An 18828-nucleotide genomic window follows, 5' to 3' on the forward strand; every position below is an offset into this window, starting at 1 on the left:
ATGACGGTTTGGATGTACCGTGCACTATTCAGTGTCCCCTCGACGATCACCAGTGGTGTACGGCCAGTGTAGGAGATCGCTCCCCACACCATGATGCCGGGTGTTGGCCCTGTGTGCCTCGGTCGTATGCAGTCCTGATTGTGGCGCTCACCTGCACGGCGCCAAACACGCATACGACCATCACTAGCACCAAGGCAGAAGCGACTCTCATCGCTGAAGACGACACGTCTCCATTCGTCCCTCCATTCACGCCTGTCGCGACACCACTGGAGGCGGGCTGCACGATGTTGGGGCGTGAGCGGAAGACGGCCTAACGGTGTGCGGGACCGTAGCCCAGCTTCATGGAGACGGTTGCGAATGGTCCTCGCCGATACCCCAGGAGCAACAGTGTCCCTAATTTGCTGGGAAGTGGCGGTGCGGTCCCCTACGGCACTGCGTAGGATCCTACGGTCTTGGCGTGCATCCGTGCGTCGCTGCGGTCCGGTCCCAGGTGGACGGGCACGTGCACCTTCCGCCGACCACTGGCGACAACATCGATGTACTGTGGAGACCTCACGCCCCACGTGTTGAGCAATTCGTCGGTACGTCCACCCGGCCTCCCGCATGCCCACTATACGCCCTCGCTCAAAGTCCGTCAACTGCACATACAGTTCACGTCCACGCTGTCGCGGCATGCTACCAGTGTTAAAGACTGCGATAGAGCTCCGTATGCCACGGCAAACTGGCTGACACTGACGGCGGCGGTGCACATATGCTGCGCAGCTAGCGCCATTCGACGGCCAACACCGCGGTTCCTGGTGTGTCCGCTGTGCCGTGCGTGTGATCATTGCTTGTACAGCCCTCTCGCAGTGTCCGGAGCAAGTATGGTGGGTCTGACACACCGGTGTCAATGTGTTCTTTTTTCCATTTCCAGGAGTGTATGAGGCACTCTCGAGCAGTATTCCCTGCATGTCTGCATGACTGAGCCACTAACTTCAAGCCTTGGTGAAAAGTGTCGGAAGTTGAGAATTGTGGAATGTAAAGTCTGCAGATGGCCGTAGCTCGCCGGGCCGCCGTGGGCGGCAGGTAGCGGTCACCGGAAACGCGGGACGATACGGCGCTTTTGGGGATAGCCCGGCATCCGGAGTCACCTGTGCTGGGCAACACGTGGCGAAGACTGGAATTTCGTTTGCCTAGGGCCGTTATGACCTACTCGATCATCGGGTAGATCTCAGAAATGCCGTTGGAGGGATGTCGGCGATGATAGAGTGTTCGACATTGGCTGAAACTGAGTATTCTTCCGCCGCGTTTTCGTACGCGTGGGAGACGGGAGAATTGGGGAGAGAATGGACTTCGCCTTCAGCCATCGAGCGGTACGGACTTGGAGGCGGCGTCTTGGCCATCGTCTTCGCAGGGAGATATACAGTCTGTATCGCAGCACTGCACCAGCGCGTGTTCCGTGCAGAGTTCTGCGGTTAGAGCTCCTTGTGTGCTCAGAAGCTAATTTTCACCAAAGCTTAACCACTTCCAACAACTTACTATTCTTGATCTGGTAGATATCCTTGCGAAATGCCGAGTGTTTATCAACGCAGCTGCCGGTAATAGGGGCAAATTGCAAATTGTTAATGTGCCATTCTCAGGAGTGTGTGGGTGGACAATGAAATTCACATTTTTTTTGTAAATTTTGTCAGTTGTGGAGGATATCAAATTAAAATGTCAATATTACAATTAAATTATCAACTTCATTGTAGCTAGCATTTACTCTGTCCCAGTAAGCTTTACATGTACTCTATTCACTGCACAGCTTGCCCAGACGGGAAAGAATGAAGGTTTTCGGTCTTCTATGTCAGCTACGGACAAATAAGCTTACAAGCTAATTCGCTACAAATGATAACCTGTAGCTGTGATCCTGCAGACAAATAGTCTATGCATTGATAAATTTGAGAATTAATGAAATACACGGAAATATGAAATAGAAATTAAATGAATAATTTAATAAAAAGGATTATATTCCAATCCATGTAATTGATGTAGATGACAGAGAATTGTGTTGAATAACGTTTATTTAGTAAAGAACGTCTCAAATACGCGGAAAATGATCCTACGATATTCAGTCAAAAAAAAAAACAGACGATTATCTCCTTATCGAATGCAGTTAAGTTACGTTGAGAGCGTTATGAGAATGGTAGGAAAATCCCCAAACTAAACAGTCATCAAAGACACGCTAAAACTAGGTCCATTTCGTGACCACATCACACGTAATTTTCATCAGCTCAAAACAGTTCAGATTCCAACATGGTGATTTGCATATTATCACACGCGATACAAAGAATAGCAAGTCATATTCTGTCTATTCTCAATTCCTCAAATCAAGTGGAAAAATTTAGAGTCCCACTCTGGGGCATATTCAGATCACTTGAAATATGAAGTCCCTTCAGAAGTTGAAGTATGGTAGCGGCCATTCACCGCCCGCAATCAGACACCTCCATCATCGAATATCCGTCGTTGCTACAGGCGGGTGTGCCTGCTTCCAGCACTTGCCATCAAATGTCCAGGATCGCTCCGTTGAGCTCTTCACTCGAAAAGTCCCAGTCTTCACACGATTCCCGTAGTGCTCCGCCACTATCAGCTTTACCATTGGCTGAAGGCCATTCCCATAAAAAACATATCGTTCTATTGTGGTACAGACTTCATTTGACACAAATTTGACCACTTCCCAGACTCAACTAATGTATTACGACAATGTTTAAATAAGGAAATGTTATAAACATTCAGTCAAACTCAAACTATTCACAATAAACGTAAATATAGGTTCGTACATAAATAAATAAGCCAGTATTCTTGCGCAACTATGCTCAAGATATATGACAACAGATTGTCGACAAATTAAACAATTATTTATGTCTTCTTAGCAGAGGCCTGTTTTGGTTCTCTTTTCAGCTGTGATGTCCACTAACACATGCGACTGACCACTTTTACCGAGCGAGGTGGCGCCGTGGTTAGACACTGGACTCGCATTCGGGAGGACGACGGTTCAATCCCGCGTCCGGCCATCCTGATTTAGGTTTTCCGTGATTTCCCTAAATTGCTCCAGGCAAATGCCGGGATAGTTCCTTTCAAAGGGCACGGCCGACTTCCTTCCCCATCCTTCCCTAATCTGATGAGACCGATGACCTCGCTGTCTGGTCTCCTTCCCCCAACAAACCAACCAACCAACCAACTGACCACTTTAAATTAGCACAGCTTTCTAACAGCACTTGCAATCAACATATGAATGAAGGTACTGGCAAAATAGGAAACCGTTAATTAAATAAATACACCAGTATGACAAAATATGAAGTATTGATGCTGTGTTCATATGCTGTGTAAATGTGGAGAATATGGTATTCTGATAGACAATTGTGTATAAAAAAAGACATAACAAGCATACTTAATCATACAATAAAATAGATACTGGTACGTAGCTTTCAGAGATGATGGCTATACTGCAATGCTATCATCTGAGATACGGAGTGTTGCACTCGCATGAAGCATTTAAAAATTTTTAATTTGGAGATTCATTGTGAAAATGTTGATCACTGTGAAATATTAACTTCCGTAGTTTAAAAGGCAATATTGTTGTGTCCTTGGATGTGCCTTGTTTATAGGGGATCGCCGATGTATTCACATTCGCTTTAATATGTAAACTGTTATTTATAGTCGAAGTTTTGACAGTTATAACTTATCCACCTTTAGGAGAGTCTGACACTCCGGAATTTCTCGCAACATTCTCTGTCCTCCTAAGCGACCGCCCGTCGCCAAAATTTCCCACACTGGGATTAACCTCCATCCGGCGACGCTGCTAGTCTTTGAATCGGTCACATACGCGGAAGCCGGCACTGCCGCGACGCGCCATGAGACTAGCGTTTAGCCGCACAACAAATTCGTCTTACCTCGTACCAATTCTAGGCGACCGATGAGCTCGCCTACATACGCGTAACGTCACACACATTTGCATGCTTGCATTAAACATTCTGGCGGTTACACCGGTTATTAATGTAACAGCATTTCACACTTACAATGGCTTATCTCAAGTTTTACATTAACTTGCAAACTTGCAATATTATACATAAAAATTCATTACCTAGACATATGTATTGCCTAAATTTCATTGCTCTTATTTTACTATTATGTTTATTACGATTATTTTATGGTGTCGAGATTTTTTCCATAAAAAGAGCTCTTCATCTATCTCTAGTAGTTGTGCCGACTGAGTAATATTATCTTCTCACTGATGAAGTCCTATTGCTACATCAATAGCAGCTGCTGTCAATCAGTGTTTCTAACTCCGGAGGTGTACTTCTTCAGTGTTCTGAAACTCCAGTACTCTGTTTCTTTCCTGTACTACCCGATAAGCTTTTACTGATTTGATACTGCTCACTGCTGTCCCTTTATAGCCTTATTAAGAGTCCTTTTCCAGTCAGATCCGGTTGCACATAGCTGCTCCATTACCTATCTGGAACATTCTGTGGACACATGGTCGTCTTAATTTCCGCCTAATAGCTAATAACTGCAGTTACTCGTGTGTCCCTATAGCTTACCCCTATTTTTCTCAGAATTTCTAACATTTTGCACCGTTTTACTTTGTCTAACACCTTTTCGAGGTTGACAGATCTATGAACGTGCCTTGATTTTTCTTTAGTCTTACTTCCATTATCAATTGCCACGTCAGAATTCCTTCTCTGGCGCCTTTACCTTTCCAAGCCAAACTGATCGTCATCTAACACGTTCCCAGTTTTCTTTTCAGTTCTTCTATATATTATTCTTGTCGGCTGCTTGGATGCATGAGATGTTAAGCTGATTGTGCGATAATTCTCACACTTTTCGGCTCTTGCAGTCTTCGGAATTGTATGGACGATTTTTTTTTTCCGGAAGCCAGATGGTATGTCACCAGATTCATACACTCTATACACCAACATGAATAGTCGTTTTGTTGACACTTGCTGCCCATAATTTTAGAAATTCTGATGCAAATGTTATCTATTCCTTCTGCCTTATTCGATCTTAAGTCATCCAAAGCTCTCTCAAATTCCGATTCTAGTCTGGATCCCATATCTCCTCTAAATCGACTCCAGTTTCTTCTTCCAGCACACCAGACAAATCTTCCCCCTCATAGAGTCCTTAATGTACTCTTTCCACCTAAGCACTTTCTCCTCTGCATTTAACACTGGAATTCCCGTTGCACTCTTATTGTTACCGCCATTGCTTTTAATTTCACTGATGGTTATCTTGACTTTCCTATATTCTGAGTCAGTCCTTCTGACAATCATTTCTTTTTCGATTTCTTCACATTTCTCATGTAGCCATTTCGTCTTAGCTTCCCTACACATCGTATTTATTTCATGCCTCAGCGAGTTATACTTCTGTATTCCTGAATTTCTCTAAACAATTTTGTACTTCCTTCTTTCATAGACCAAATGAAGTATTTCTTCTGTTACCCATGGTTTCTTCGCAGCTATCTTCTTTGTACCTATGTTCTTCTTTCCAACTTCTGTGATTGCCCTTTTTGAGATGTCCATTCCTCTTCAACTGTACGTCCTACTGAACTATTCCTTACTACTGTATCTACGGCCTCAGAGAATTCAAACGCATCTCGCCATTGCTTAGTACTATCGTATCTCACTTCTTTGCGTATCAATTCTTCCTGAATAATCTCTGAAACTTCAGTGCCCTCTTCATCACTACTTCACTGTGATCTGAATCTATAGCTGCTTCTGGATACGCCTTCCAATCCAGTATTTGATTTCGGAATCTCTGTCTGACCATGACGTAATTAAACTGAAATCTTCGCGTATCACCCGGATTTTTTCAGGTATACCTCCTCCTCTTGTTATTCTTGAACAGAGTATTCGCTGTTACTTGCTGAAATTTATTACAGAACTCAGTAAGTCTTTCTCCTCTCTCATTCCTTGTCCCAAGCCCATACTCTCCTGTAACCTTTTCTACTACTCCTTCGCCTACAACTGCATTCCAGTTCCCCCATGACTATTAGGTTCTCATTTCCCTTTAAGTACTGTATCAGCCTTTCAGTATCCTCATACACTTTCTCTAACTCTTCATCTTCAGCTTGCGACGTCGGCATGTATACCTGAACTATCGTTGTCTGTGTTGTTTTGCTGTCGATTCTGACAAGAACAACCCTGTCACTGAACTGTTCACAGTAACTCACTCTTTGCCCCCCCCCCCCCCCCCTTATTCATAACGAATCCTACTTCTGTTATACCGTTTTCTGATACTGTTTTCAGTACGCTACATTCATCTGACCAGAACTTTTCTTCTTTCTATTTCCCTTCACCGACCCTACTATATCGAGATTGAGCCATTGCATTTCCTTTTCCAGATTCTCTACCTTCCTTACCACGTTCAGTCTTCTGACATTTCACGCTCCGACTCGTAGAACGTTATCCTTTCGTTGGTTATTCAGCCTTTTTCTCATGGTCACCTTCCCTTTGGCAGTTCGCTCCCGGAGATCCAAATGGGGGCTATTCCGGAATCTTTTGCTGATGGAGAGACCATAATGGCGCTTTTCCAATTACAGGCCACATGTTCTGTGGATACACGTTATGAGTCTTTGATGCAGTGCTTTCCATTGCCTTCTGCATACTCATGCCGTTGATCATTGCCGATTCTTCCGCATTAAGGGGCAGGTTCCCACCCCAAAGACAAGAGAGTGCCCTGAACTCTGTACGCTCGTCCGCCCTCTTTGACGAGGCTGTCGGCAGAGCGAGGTTGACTTTTTATGCCGGAAGTCTTTGGCCACTCTATGCTTATTACTAATCAAAATTTAACCGGTGGCGGGTTTCGAACCCGGGACCGAGGACGTTTTTAACTACTTTTTTTCAAAATAGTTTTTTTTTAATCAGGTAGTGGGGTGGCGGAGGCAAGGTGGGAAGGGGTCGCAACCCAAGGCCTGGCCACGATGTCTCCTCCCACCCATCCTAGGGATGTGGTACAAAGGATGCAGTTGGTGTATTACTATGAATGTTGGTTTTTTATTATTTTATTTATTTTTAACTTTTTTTAACAATAAGAAACTGAAAACTAGTAAGTACCCTCTTTGCGTCGAGTTGGAGACGCACATAACTACAAACATGCTTATAGTTATAGCAAAAGGCACAAAGAAAGAGAGCAAAGTGCGGGGCTAAGGGAGCCATGAAACAAAACCTAAGGGTGGAATCCATACCACCATTAACCTGTGCTCGCTCCCGGAGATCCAAATGGGGGCTATTCCGGAATCTTTTGCTGATGGAGAGATCATAATGGCGCTTTTCCAATTACAGGCCACATGTTCTGTGGATATACGTTATGAGTCTTTGATACAGTGCTTTCCATTGCCTTCTGCATACTCATGCCGTTGATCATTGCCGATTCTTCCGCCTTAAGGGGCAGGTTCCCACCCCAAAGACAAGGGAGTGCCCTGAACTCTGTACGCTCGTCCGCCCTCTTTGACGAGGCTGTCGGCAGAGCGAGGTTGACTTTTTATGCCGGAAGTCTTTGGCCACTATGCTTATTACTAATCAAAATTTAACCGGTGGCGGGTTGTGAACCCGGGACCGAGGACGTTTTAATTACTTTTTTTCAAAATACTTTTTTTTTTAAATCAGGTAATGGGGTGGCGGAGGCAAGGTGGGAAGGGGTCGCAACCCAAGGCCTGGCCACGATGTCTCCTCCCACCCATCCTGGAGATGTGGTACAAAGGATGCAGTTGGTGTATTACTATGAATGTTGTTTTTTTATTATTTTATTTATTTTTAAATTTTTTTAACAGTAAGAAACTGAAAACTAGTAAGTACCCTCTTTGCGTCGAGTTGGAGACGCACATAACTAAAAACATGCTTATAGTTGTAGCAAAAGGCACAAAGAAAGAGAGCAAAGTGCGGGGCTAAGGAAGCCATGAAACAAAACCTGAGGGTGGAATCCATACCACCATTAACCTGTGCTACATTTTGCACCAGATGGGAAACAAAAACTGCGATGACCTTTTCGCACCGGGTGTAAAAAGAGGAAATGGGACAAATACTGCTATAGAGTGCGAGGTTTCACGACGAAACTCTCCATCTGCTGTATCATCCAGGTATGACTCCTCGTAATGACCAAGGTAGATCCCACATTGTACCGTGTAGTGTTCTATCATCGCCTTGTAATTTTAGCTTCTCTTATCCGTGATGTTCCAGCTACGTGGAGGGTCGTGGAACGCACTCCACAAATAATTGGAAAAATATTGCCGATACTTCGGGTTACGGAGGATCTTGCAATATCGTTCCTGCAAATAATTCCAAAAGTCTAAAGTGTCCTTAGTGCCGTCTTGAAACCAATAACGCACTGCATGTCCACGAAGCCACGTCATGGCATTAGTTTTCGTGCGTGGGTAATACGTCTCATACGGGAATAAGAGAGTCTTGCGGTCGATATGATTCAGCGTTACTCGGAGGAAGTATGCTGACATTTGCCTCACTAGGTGCCACACTGCCGTAGACTCGCCACAGCTAAGACGGTGTTCGTCGTTGTCTTGAACGCCACAGCTCGTGCACGTGGGTGAGTCTGCCATATGGATCGCATGTAGCCTTGATCTGGTCAGCTGCTTACCGTTGACAGTCATATACCACGTCGCCGTGACTTCATTTGTCCAGTGTTACGTGGTGATTGTCCTCGACACTACTCGCCAGTTGACGTTCGGGTGCTTCCTCTCCACGACGTTATCGGGTCGTCCACGTTGCAGGACCCGATAAATTGTCTTTGCCGTCGGCAGTTGAGTCGCTGGTCAAGCAAGTCGAATGTAACTGAGTTCGAGGTAAAAGACACCGATGTAGAAGAGCGAGGAGGGGACGTTGTGTATCGGCACAGCCGGCAACAGGGAGGGCGGTGCAAGTTCTTCTACACTCCTGGAAATTGAAATAAGAACACCGTGAATTCATTGTCCCAGGAAGGGGAAACTTTATTGACACATTCCTGGGGTCAGATACATCACATGATCACACTGACAGAACCACAGGCACATAGACACAGGCAACAGAGCATGCACAATGTCGGCACTAGTACAGTGTATATCCACCTTTTGCAGCAATGCAGGCTGCTATTCTCCCATGGAGACGATCGTAGAGATGCTGGATGTAGTCCTGTGGAACGGCTTGCCATGCCATTTCCACCTGGCGCCTCAGTTGGACCAGCGTTCGTGCTGGACGTGCAGACCGCGTGAGACGACGCTTCATCCAGTCCCAAACATGCTCAATGGGGGACAGATCCGGAGATCTTGCTGGCCAGGGTAGTTGACTTACACCTTCTAGAGCACGTTGGGTGGCACGGGATACATGCGGACGTGCATTGTCCTGTTGGAACAGCAAGTTCCCTTGCCGGTCTAGGAATGGTAGAACGATGGGTTCGATGACGGTTTGGATGTACCGTGCACTATTCAGTGTCCCCTCGACGATCACCAGTGGTGTACGGCCAGTGTAGGAGATCGCTCCCCACACCATGATGCCGGGTGTTGGCCCTGTGTGCCTCGGTCGTATGCAGTCCTGATTGTGGCGCTCACCTGCACGGCGCCAAACACGCATACGACCATCATTGGCACCAAGGCAGAAGCGACTCTCATCGCTGAAGACGACACGTCTCCATTCGTCCCTCCATTCACGCCTGTCGCGACACCACTGGAGGCGGGCTGCACGATGTTGGGGCGTGAGCGGAAGACGGCCTAACGGTGTGCGGGACCGTAGCCCAGCTTCATGGAGACGGTTGCGAATGGTCCTCGCCGATACCCCAGGAGCAACAGTGTCCCTAATTTGCTGGGAAGTGGCGGTGCGGTCCCCTACGGCACTGCGTAGGATCCTACGGTCTTGGCGTGCATCCGTGCGTCGCTGCGGTCCGGTCCCAGGTCGACGGGTACGTGCACCTTCCGCCGACCACTGGCGACAACATCGATGTACTGTGGAGACCTCACGCCCCACGTGTTGAGCAATTCGGCGGTACGTCCACCCGGCCTCCCGCATGCCCACTATACGCCCTCGCTCAAAGTCCGTCAACTGCACATACGGTTCACGTCCACGCTGTCGCGGCATGCTACCAGTGTTAAAGACTGCGATGGAGCTCCGTATGCCACGGCAAACTGGCTGACACTGACGGCGGCGGTGCACAAATGCTGCGCAGCTAGCGCCATTCGACGGCCAACACCGCGGTTCCTGGTGTGTCCGCTGTGCCGTGCGTGTGATCATTGCTTGTACAGCCCTCTCGCAGTGTCCGGAGCAAGTATGGTGGGTCTGACACACCGGTGTCAATGTGTTCTTTTTTCCATTTCCAGGAGTGTATTAACAAAGTCGTCAGAGTGTCCGGACGGCGGTGCCATAGTTTGACTAATGTGCTCACAAATAGGGCGACGGCTCTGTCATGAACGTGATAAAGGCCAAGCCCTCCCCGATTCGGGGGAAGGGTGAGAGTCTCATATTTGATCTTGAAAAGCATTCCTGAACTTACGAAGGACCCAAAAGCCGCAACTACTAAACAAAGACGATAGCGCCGGTACCACAGGTATTTCGTCCAATCTGCAAACATGTAATTAAAGTATTCTCCGGTCGTCTAGAGCAGAGATGAGGGAGAACTCGACCTTTTTATGACTGACTGAGGTGGGTAGAAGATGTTTCCCTGACGCAGTTCGCTCTGTGATGGAGGTACGAATGCAACTAGTATCGTGCATGTAGAGCAGAATTATATCATAGGTTTAGTGTAGTGCAGGTTGGATATAAGCTGAGAAGTATTTCTGTGTCGTTCTATTACACTTCTTCGAGCTCTGGGTTCATGAAATATAAGGTTTAACAGCCAAGTTAGTTAGATATTTGAATTATTACTACTATATCCTGTCACACTTACCTCAACTAACAAATTTTGTACTCGAAGTCTGGTGGCGGCTCAGTGACATTACCATGTGTTAATGCCGTTGTTTTTCCGGCTTACTTTTGTGAGAACTGTTGCGCAAGACAGGTGTAAGTGGGGTAGGACGTCAAACGGACCGACTTGGAGCAGGAGAGCCACCACAGGACATTTTATTTTCTACTGTCTACACTTTTACAAATAAATTCATAAAACTTTGTCAGCATGATCAGGAAGGATTCAGGATTCACACTCGTAGCAGCGGAAGTTCAAAAACATAACAAACTAATTTTTTTTACACGTGAAATTTCATCATTTTTTCACTTACTGTTGGCTGCATTTGTTGCTATAGGTACACTTTTCTTCATAAGTAAGAGAGACTGTTCGATGAATTTTGCACAGCATACAAACCATACTTCCAGAAAAGGCCGTTTAACGGAAATATAAAAAAAAGAGAAAAACAATCGGTGTGGTGTAGCCATGCAGGTGATCGTGTAGTGTTGTTTAGAGGCCCTAAACAAGAGTTCGATGAGGCAACCAATAAAGTTAATCAAGTGCTTCCAGTAATAGCGATTACGCTTGAACATGAATCCAAAGGCAGTATCAGTTTCCTTGGTGTGTCCGTTAGCAGATCGGATGCGAAACATGCGTTTACAATGTACAGCAAACTCATTATTCAGGACTAACTATTGGGAAAACTGCAGTCATCCGACAGAAAAAAGTTCAAATAGGGTTCAAATGGCTCTGAGCACTATGGGACTTAACATCTATGGTCATCAGTCCCCTAGAACTTAGAACTACTTAAACCTAACTAACCTAAGGACAGCACACAACACCCAGCCATCACGAGGCAGAGAAAATCCCTGACCCCGCCGGGAATCGAACCCGGGAACGCGGGCGTGGGAAGCGAGAACGCTACCGCACGACCACGAGATGCGGGCAGAAAAAAAAGTATGTTTGTACTCTGTGTTTCGTGGGATATTTCATTTAGCCATTACAGATGAAGAATGAGACAAAGAACGACATATTATTATAGAGATGCAATGAACGATGGTTATCAAGAAAGTGATGAAGTTGAATTATGCTGTATTGTAAACAAAAATATTAATGGACAAATCACAGTCAGGTAATCGCGACGACATCAAAAGTTACATTGCACTTAGCTGAAAAAGTCCAGTAAGTGGTGGCATTGCGAGATGTTTCCCTGGGGGAGGGGGGGGGGGGGGAGGCTACATTCGTTTGTCGGAGTAATAATTTTTTTGGACATACCTTTAAACAGAGTGAGAATTTACCTAGGAATAAATACAGTAAGTCGGAAGCGTACAAAATGAAGTTTCGAGATTGCGAAAGGCAGGAACACTTTTTGATGTACGCTATAAAGGGCACTGTATCGCAAGTTAAACGGTACGGGAGCAGATGAGCATTTAAATGCAAACAAGGACACCACTGTAGAGATTCTTGATAACAAGAGCTTAATGGACTGTTTATAATTGTAGAGTGTGGTTATAATGAAACTTTCACAACTTGAGAGAGCCACCATGAAATCCAATTGATTGTAGGACAATGGTACTTTGTGAAAACATTTGTGAGCACATTAGGACAAGAAATAATGAATAACCGTTGAAAGACACACATTTTAATTTCCACATGAGAGGGTAACATTTGTTAATTGCATGCTATGTTACTAACCTTGCTCAATATTAGGACCATTTGCATCCACGATAGCCTGCTGCTCGGAACATCTCAGGTGGGATATTGCCTAACTCCCTCATTATGCTCTTCTTCAACTCCCAACATGTGTTAGTGTCCCGTTAAAAAAACCCCGTTCTTCAGGTAACTCCACAGTCATGAATCAAACGGACTCAAATCTGGTGATCTTGGTGCCTACGCAGTTTGGAACGATCGGCCAATGATTCGTTTTTCTCCAAATGCGCTACTGAATAACCGAGTGACCTCAAGAGCAATGTGCATCAAAACAGCTGAGTCCAAAGCACCCTCTCCCTGGAGGAGGGATCACAGGCTGGAGAAGCAGAACACAGTGACGTGGTGATCACGCTGCATATCGTTGATCCTCGGGGTCCGAATTCTTCAAAGAAAAACGTCTCCGTCAGGAACTGTGCCGTGAGGCCATACTACGCAGTGACGCGTTCAGTATGCAGCGGAAATTCATGGGCGTTCTTTGTCGGTGACGATCCCCAAATAGGACAACCGTGAGTGCTCACTGCCTCAGTGAACGTAAAATGTGCTCATTACTCCACAAAATTTTCCAAGGCCACATGTGGTCAACTTCAGCCCTTGCAAGAAACGTAAAATCGAAATCTACTCGAATGTCTGTGTGATAATCAAAAGTTGGTGAGTTATATGAAGTTTGTACTTCACTCTTCGGTAGGTGGTCTATGATTTGTTCAGCCGTCGTGACACAACTCGCACACTGCATGAGGATCCCTCATTGCGTTCTTAAACCCCGATGTGGATAGAGGACCTCTCCGTATTCCTCTAATACAGGGGCGGGCAGGAATCCTGCACATGTGCGGTGCACTTGCACGCGTGCAGTTAACAGGTGTTCCGCGTGCACACAGGGGCAAGCTGGCCACCCGCTTATCTCCCATCCCCACCATACCTTCTGTCCGCTCCTTCCTCTCTAAATCGTTTTGTTTCCTAGCTTGCTTTATTGAGTGAATGAATAAGGTTAGTAGGAGTGCTTGAAAGAAATCATGGTTTGAAAGAGTACCTATTACCTACGATACGTTTCATTTAATTATCACAGGTGGAGTTTACAATACGTTTAATATCTGGAACAAAATTTCTACATACAGACAAACACAAACAGTTACGTAAATTTTCATCACTGATCTTTGCTCTTAACCGAGACTTATTAATTCAGCAAATGGTTTTCCAGCTCTCGCTATATTAAGCGCAGTCTTATAACTTGCACATACCGCTGGGCTATTATTGTTGTCGGCCTGAAAACTTGAAAACAGTGCTCCATAAAATGTTAAATCAGTTAGATGAGAGACATGACGAGAGAAAGTCGCAGATCTCTCGTGACAACAGCAACTACGACAAATTCAAATGGCTCTGAGCACTATGGGACTTAACTGCTGTGGTCATCGTCCCCTAGAACTTAGAACTACTTAAACCTAACTAACCTAAGGACATCACACACATCCGTGCCCGAGGCAGGATTCGAACCTGCGACCATAGCGGTCGCGCGGTTCCAGACTGTAGTGCCTAGAACCGCTCGGCCACTCCGGCCGGCCAACTACGACAGATTCATCTGGTATCGTCAGATCGCTCTTCTTAAGCTCAGTCAATTCCCCATCCGCTCAGAATCATTGTACTCGTCCTTGTGAAATTTATTATAATGGCCTTCAATACTAAACTTCCGTTGACCAGCGAGAATACTGCCACATATTAAACATTTCGAATTTTCACGTTTTTGCACAAAGAAAAAATGATTCTCCCATTACATTTTAAAAGATAGCAAATCTCCACTTCTCCGTTTCTTGAAATACAACGTTCACTACATAGTGCTCGCTTCGCATCAACGTCCGCAGCTTAGCCTGGCACTACACTGCCGCAACCTGCCGGCTGTCGCCACAGCCCCGGTCGACACCTGCACGCGAGCAGCACACGTGCAGCGCTGTGCGCTCATGAGCCGCGTGCAACGTTTGCCCGCCCCTGTTCTAATACATCGATACTCTCGAAGAGCAGTAGCACTATTGCTGTTGTTTTGGTAAAACAGCTCATCTTGTCCAGACCCACCACGTTGCCTGTCTGCAACTGTAATACACACTGATGCTTGTGTTTCAACCCTACTTCGTCCTACCAGTAACGGCGCCTAACGGCAAGTCACGACACTAACAGCGCAGACAACGCAAATCCTGCAGCGCAGGGTCTGGACATCATTCCTATGAAGTTGGTATCCATATGTAAAAATAGTTTTCCGTCTATACTGGCTCAATTAGTGAAAGTTTATTTTTAACCACCCCATATGCTAGGTACTCTTTCGCCTCAAAATCTAGTAAATATTAGAGTTTTCCACGTTACCCTCCATCGACTTCGCAAAATGGAAAAATGAAATAAAGTTTGTTGCACTTGTAATTATTTTGTCTACACAAATATTCACTTTTACACTGTATTCATCATCATTTCATTAATAAGCAGAAACAGTGACAAAAAGAAAATGAGAAAAAAGAAAGAGTCGAGTTAAATGAGAAATTCGAAACAGCTATTCATGGTAGCCGGATAAAAATTTCATGTGAGTTTTGAGGCTGTATTTGTCTGCCTATTTGTGGAAAGTTTGCTTCCATTTACGTCGTAGAAATTCGCAGATTGACAGTCAAATGTTCACTTGTGAGACGAGAACAAGATTTATTTTTTCTATAATTGAGAATTGAAAAAGTTTGCTCACGTAAATAAGAGTTGTTGAAAATCGTAATTAATTACTGAGCAACCCTTTTCAGTTCTTCAAAATTAGATGACAAACTGTCATAAAATTTAATAATATCATTGATTTCCTAGATAGAGTTTTTTAGACCGTCATTAGACTGAATATCAATCACATTCATTGGTAAATTGCTCTGTATGTCCCAGTAACACACGAAAAGGGATATGTAAAAATCTTCAGTTTACCAGAAACCTTCACGAACTCACTGTAAAAACGCATTTCATTTTATAATGCATTTCGTTTTATAATTTTCTCAATAAAAATTTATTACAATTTTGTAAGGTGGCAGATTTTGCACCTTTGTAACACCCCACCCGTCACTTATCTGGTTTTGGAGTGTGTTCACCCCAGCTAACTGACTAACAGATCAACAGAGAGTGCAAAACTGCCACAATTTCGGATAATGCAAAGAAAGTTGATCACTTTTAATTAAGAAGGGGTGCACATTGATGTTATATTCAGTTATTGAACACCAGATGCAAATGTTGAACATGAAATTAATTAAGAAAGTGACTTGGGATTTCAATTAATTGATTGAAAACAGATGCAGTCGATTATCACAAATTTATTTTAACTCACGACCTTCAATCATCACATTACATGACTCTCCTACCAGGCAGTGGTAATAAATTGCGTTTGTGTGGAGTAAAGCTCGATACCTCAAAGTAATTCCTATCGACAGACCCGGGCGTAATGCGAAGTGCGAGAAGAATTCTACAGTACACGGCCAATGAAACCCTCGTGGAAACTTTGCCGACGTGATCCAACAAATTAATCAGCGGTCAGAGCGGATGCAATATCACGAAATACAGCGTGGCGGAGCGGCGTCGTTGTGTGGACGTCGGCCGACTTCGTCGTGCTGCAAGGCTGCCCTCGTCTATTCACTCCTAGCTATCTTGCTCAGTACATAGCTGAACCAAAACTTTCTATCTCCAAGCTCAATCGTTCCATTTGCTAAGTCCTAAACTGCAGAGATGCTCACTCTTTCTCAGGCAAGCTGAGTAAAGAACACCACGTCCGCACTCTAGGCAAGCTGGGAACGGAAGACCTCTACCGAGACTTCAGCCAGTCTGCTCTTTGCCTCAGTTTCCCCTCCAGAAAAATCACTTACGCCAATTGCAGCGCAAGTCGCGTTAATTATGCGTCGCTTCCCAGCGCCGACCAATGCCTGCTCAGGGAAGTGAACAAATTCCCACAAAATTTCCCTTCCTCTCAACTTCTTCTGTTTAGCTCCCCCCAGGCCACCCATCAAGGTTAGCGTCTGCACAAACACCAAGTTTTCCGGAATTCTGACTCCCAGGAGAGTACTTCAAATTTCATGGTCCTACGTTCCCATTGGAGGCCGGCGCATTTCAAGCTGTCGCTCTTCACCTGATTTACTTCAGGCTCTCTGGACCATGAATTCAGCGTGAAGTTTCTATAGTCCCGAACACGCATATTTTGACCTCTGTTGACTGCTCCACCATAGCTTGCACACCTTTGTCGCATGTTTCACAGATAAAGGTTCAAATGGTTCAAATGGCTCTGAGCATTATGGGACTTAACATCTGAGGTCATCAGTCCCCTAGAACTTAGAACTACTTAAACCTAACTAACCTAAGGACATCACACACATCCATGCCCGAAGCAGGATTCGAACCTGCGACCGTAGCAGTCACGCGGTTCCAGACTGTAGCGCCCTTAACCCTTGGCCACCCCGGCCGGCACAGATAAAGGGGCGATGGACATTTACCAATGGGCGTACAAGTTCTCCGTCTGTTTCCCAGTACACCAGCATGGATTCGGGGTCGACAACCCACTCACTGTCACTCATCTGAAGGCGGCTGGAGGCAGCACACCGTTACCGCTTTATCAGAGCTTGAGCCGCCCAAAGCTGCCTATTGTCGCTTCCCTTAGCCATTCCCGCGGCCAGCTACGGTCAAATACTTCCCTGGGGTAAACTAGCTTCCATTAAAGCAACTTGTTTCCGCAAAGTTTTAATGTCGCGTGAATTACTTTAAAACCATCACCCGCTATACCCTCTACAAGATGCATTGTGCCTTGTCAGTCATTTTGTTCAGCCCTACTGTTCGCTCAACGTGAGTTAGGTGATCTTTAATGACTTCATGTAAGGGGCGTAGTTCTTGCCATCTTACACCTTACATGATGCTAAATCGGTACTAATACACCGAATACACAGAGATAGCCATTTAATAAACGAGATAATTGGCCCACCGGTAAGAGAGAATGGACACAGAAAAGGAAGCTGTGTGTGTAATGTCAAACTGAAGAGATGGCCACAGAGGCTGGAACACGGCCAGAACCCTTTGTCGGCTGGCACTTCAGGCCACCAGAGACGTTGGGAGAGGCTGGGCCACCACAACAACGAGTGAGAAGGAGCTATATGCGAAATAGAGAAAGACGACCTCGCGCCACAGTGGAAAATTTGCAGAAGTCTGTGACGGGATTGGCGCAGAGCGCGTAGAGATACATATTAAAAGTTTAGCGGCAACAGTAACTGTTCTGTGTCGTGGTTGGGTACAGATGCGCACGGATACATGGAAGTCTGTGTCGTGATTGGCTACCAACGCCAACTCTGGGGTCGGTTCTGGACTGGAGCAGTCTTGGTGTCTCACTGCCCTGCTTGGAGAGCGTGGAGAGAAGGAGGTTGGAGAAATTACCGAGATTGAGTCCAGTGGTTACTCTCCAAGTCTGAATACTGTAGAGCATACGACTCCACTCCCGACCTTCATTCATTACATTACATGACTCTCCTAACAGGCAGTGGTAATAAATTGCATTTACGTGGAGTAAAGCGCGATAAATCAAAATTAATTCCCATCGACTGGCCCAGGCGTAATGCGAAGTGGGAGAAGAATTCCACAATACACGGCCCATCAAGCCCTCGTGGAAACTTTGCTGACGTGATCCAACAAATTAATCAGTGCCTAACTCGAGCCTCCTCAGTGGAGGATATGGATAGAGGGGCGTGGGGTCAGCACACCGCTCTCCCGGTCATTATGATGGTATTCTTGACCGAAGCCGCTACTATTCGGTCGAGTAGCTCCTCAATTGGCATCAGGAGGCTGAGTGCACCCCGAAAAATGGCAACAGCGCATGGCGGCCTGGATGGGCACCCATCCAAGTGCCAATCACGCCCGACAGCGCTTAACTTCGGTGATCCGACGGAAACCAGTGTAACCACTGTGGCAAGGCCGTTGCCCACTCAGTACATAGCTGAATCAAAACTTTCTATCTCCAAGCTCAATCGTTCCGTTTGCTAAGTCCTAAACTGCGGAGATGCTCACTCTCTCTCAGGCAAAGAACGCCACGTCCACACTCTAGGCAAGCTGGGAATGGAAGACCACTACGGAGACTTCTCCCAGTCCACTCTTCACCTCGGTTTCCCCTCCAGCAAAATCATTTACGCCAATTGCAGCGCAAGTCGCGTTAATTATGCATTGCTTCCCAGTGCCGATCAGTGCCTGCTCTGGGAAGTGAACAAATTTCCATAAAATTTC

The 18828-nt window shown here is 45.7% G+C and overlaps 1 pseudogene; it reads right to left on the reverse strand.

Moving 5' to 3' along the window:
* Nucleotides 1-18412: 18412 nt before the first annotated feature.
* On the reverse strand, nucleotides 18413-18530 carry LOC126100630 (5S ribosomal RNA; annotated as a pseudogene).
* Nucleotides 18531-18828: the final 298 nt, after the last annotated feature.

Source organism: Schistocerca cancellata, chromosome 1, assembly GCF_023864275.1.
Source record: "Schistocerca cancellata isolate TAMUIC-IGC-003103 chromosome 1, iqSchCanc2.1, whole genome shotgun sequence".
In the NCBI taxonomy this organism is placed as follows: domain Eukaryota; kingdom Metazoa; phylum Arthropoda; class Insecta; order Orthoptera; family Acrididae; genus Schistocerca; species Schistocerca cancellata.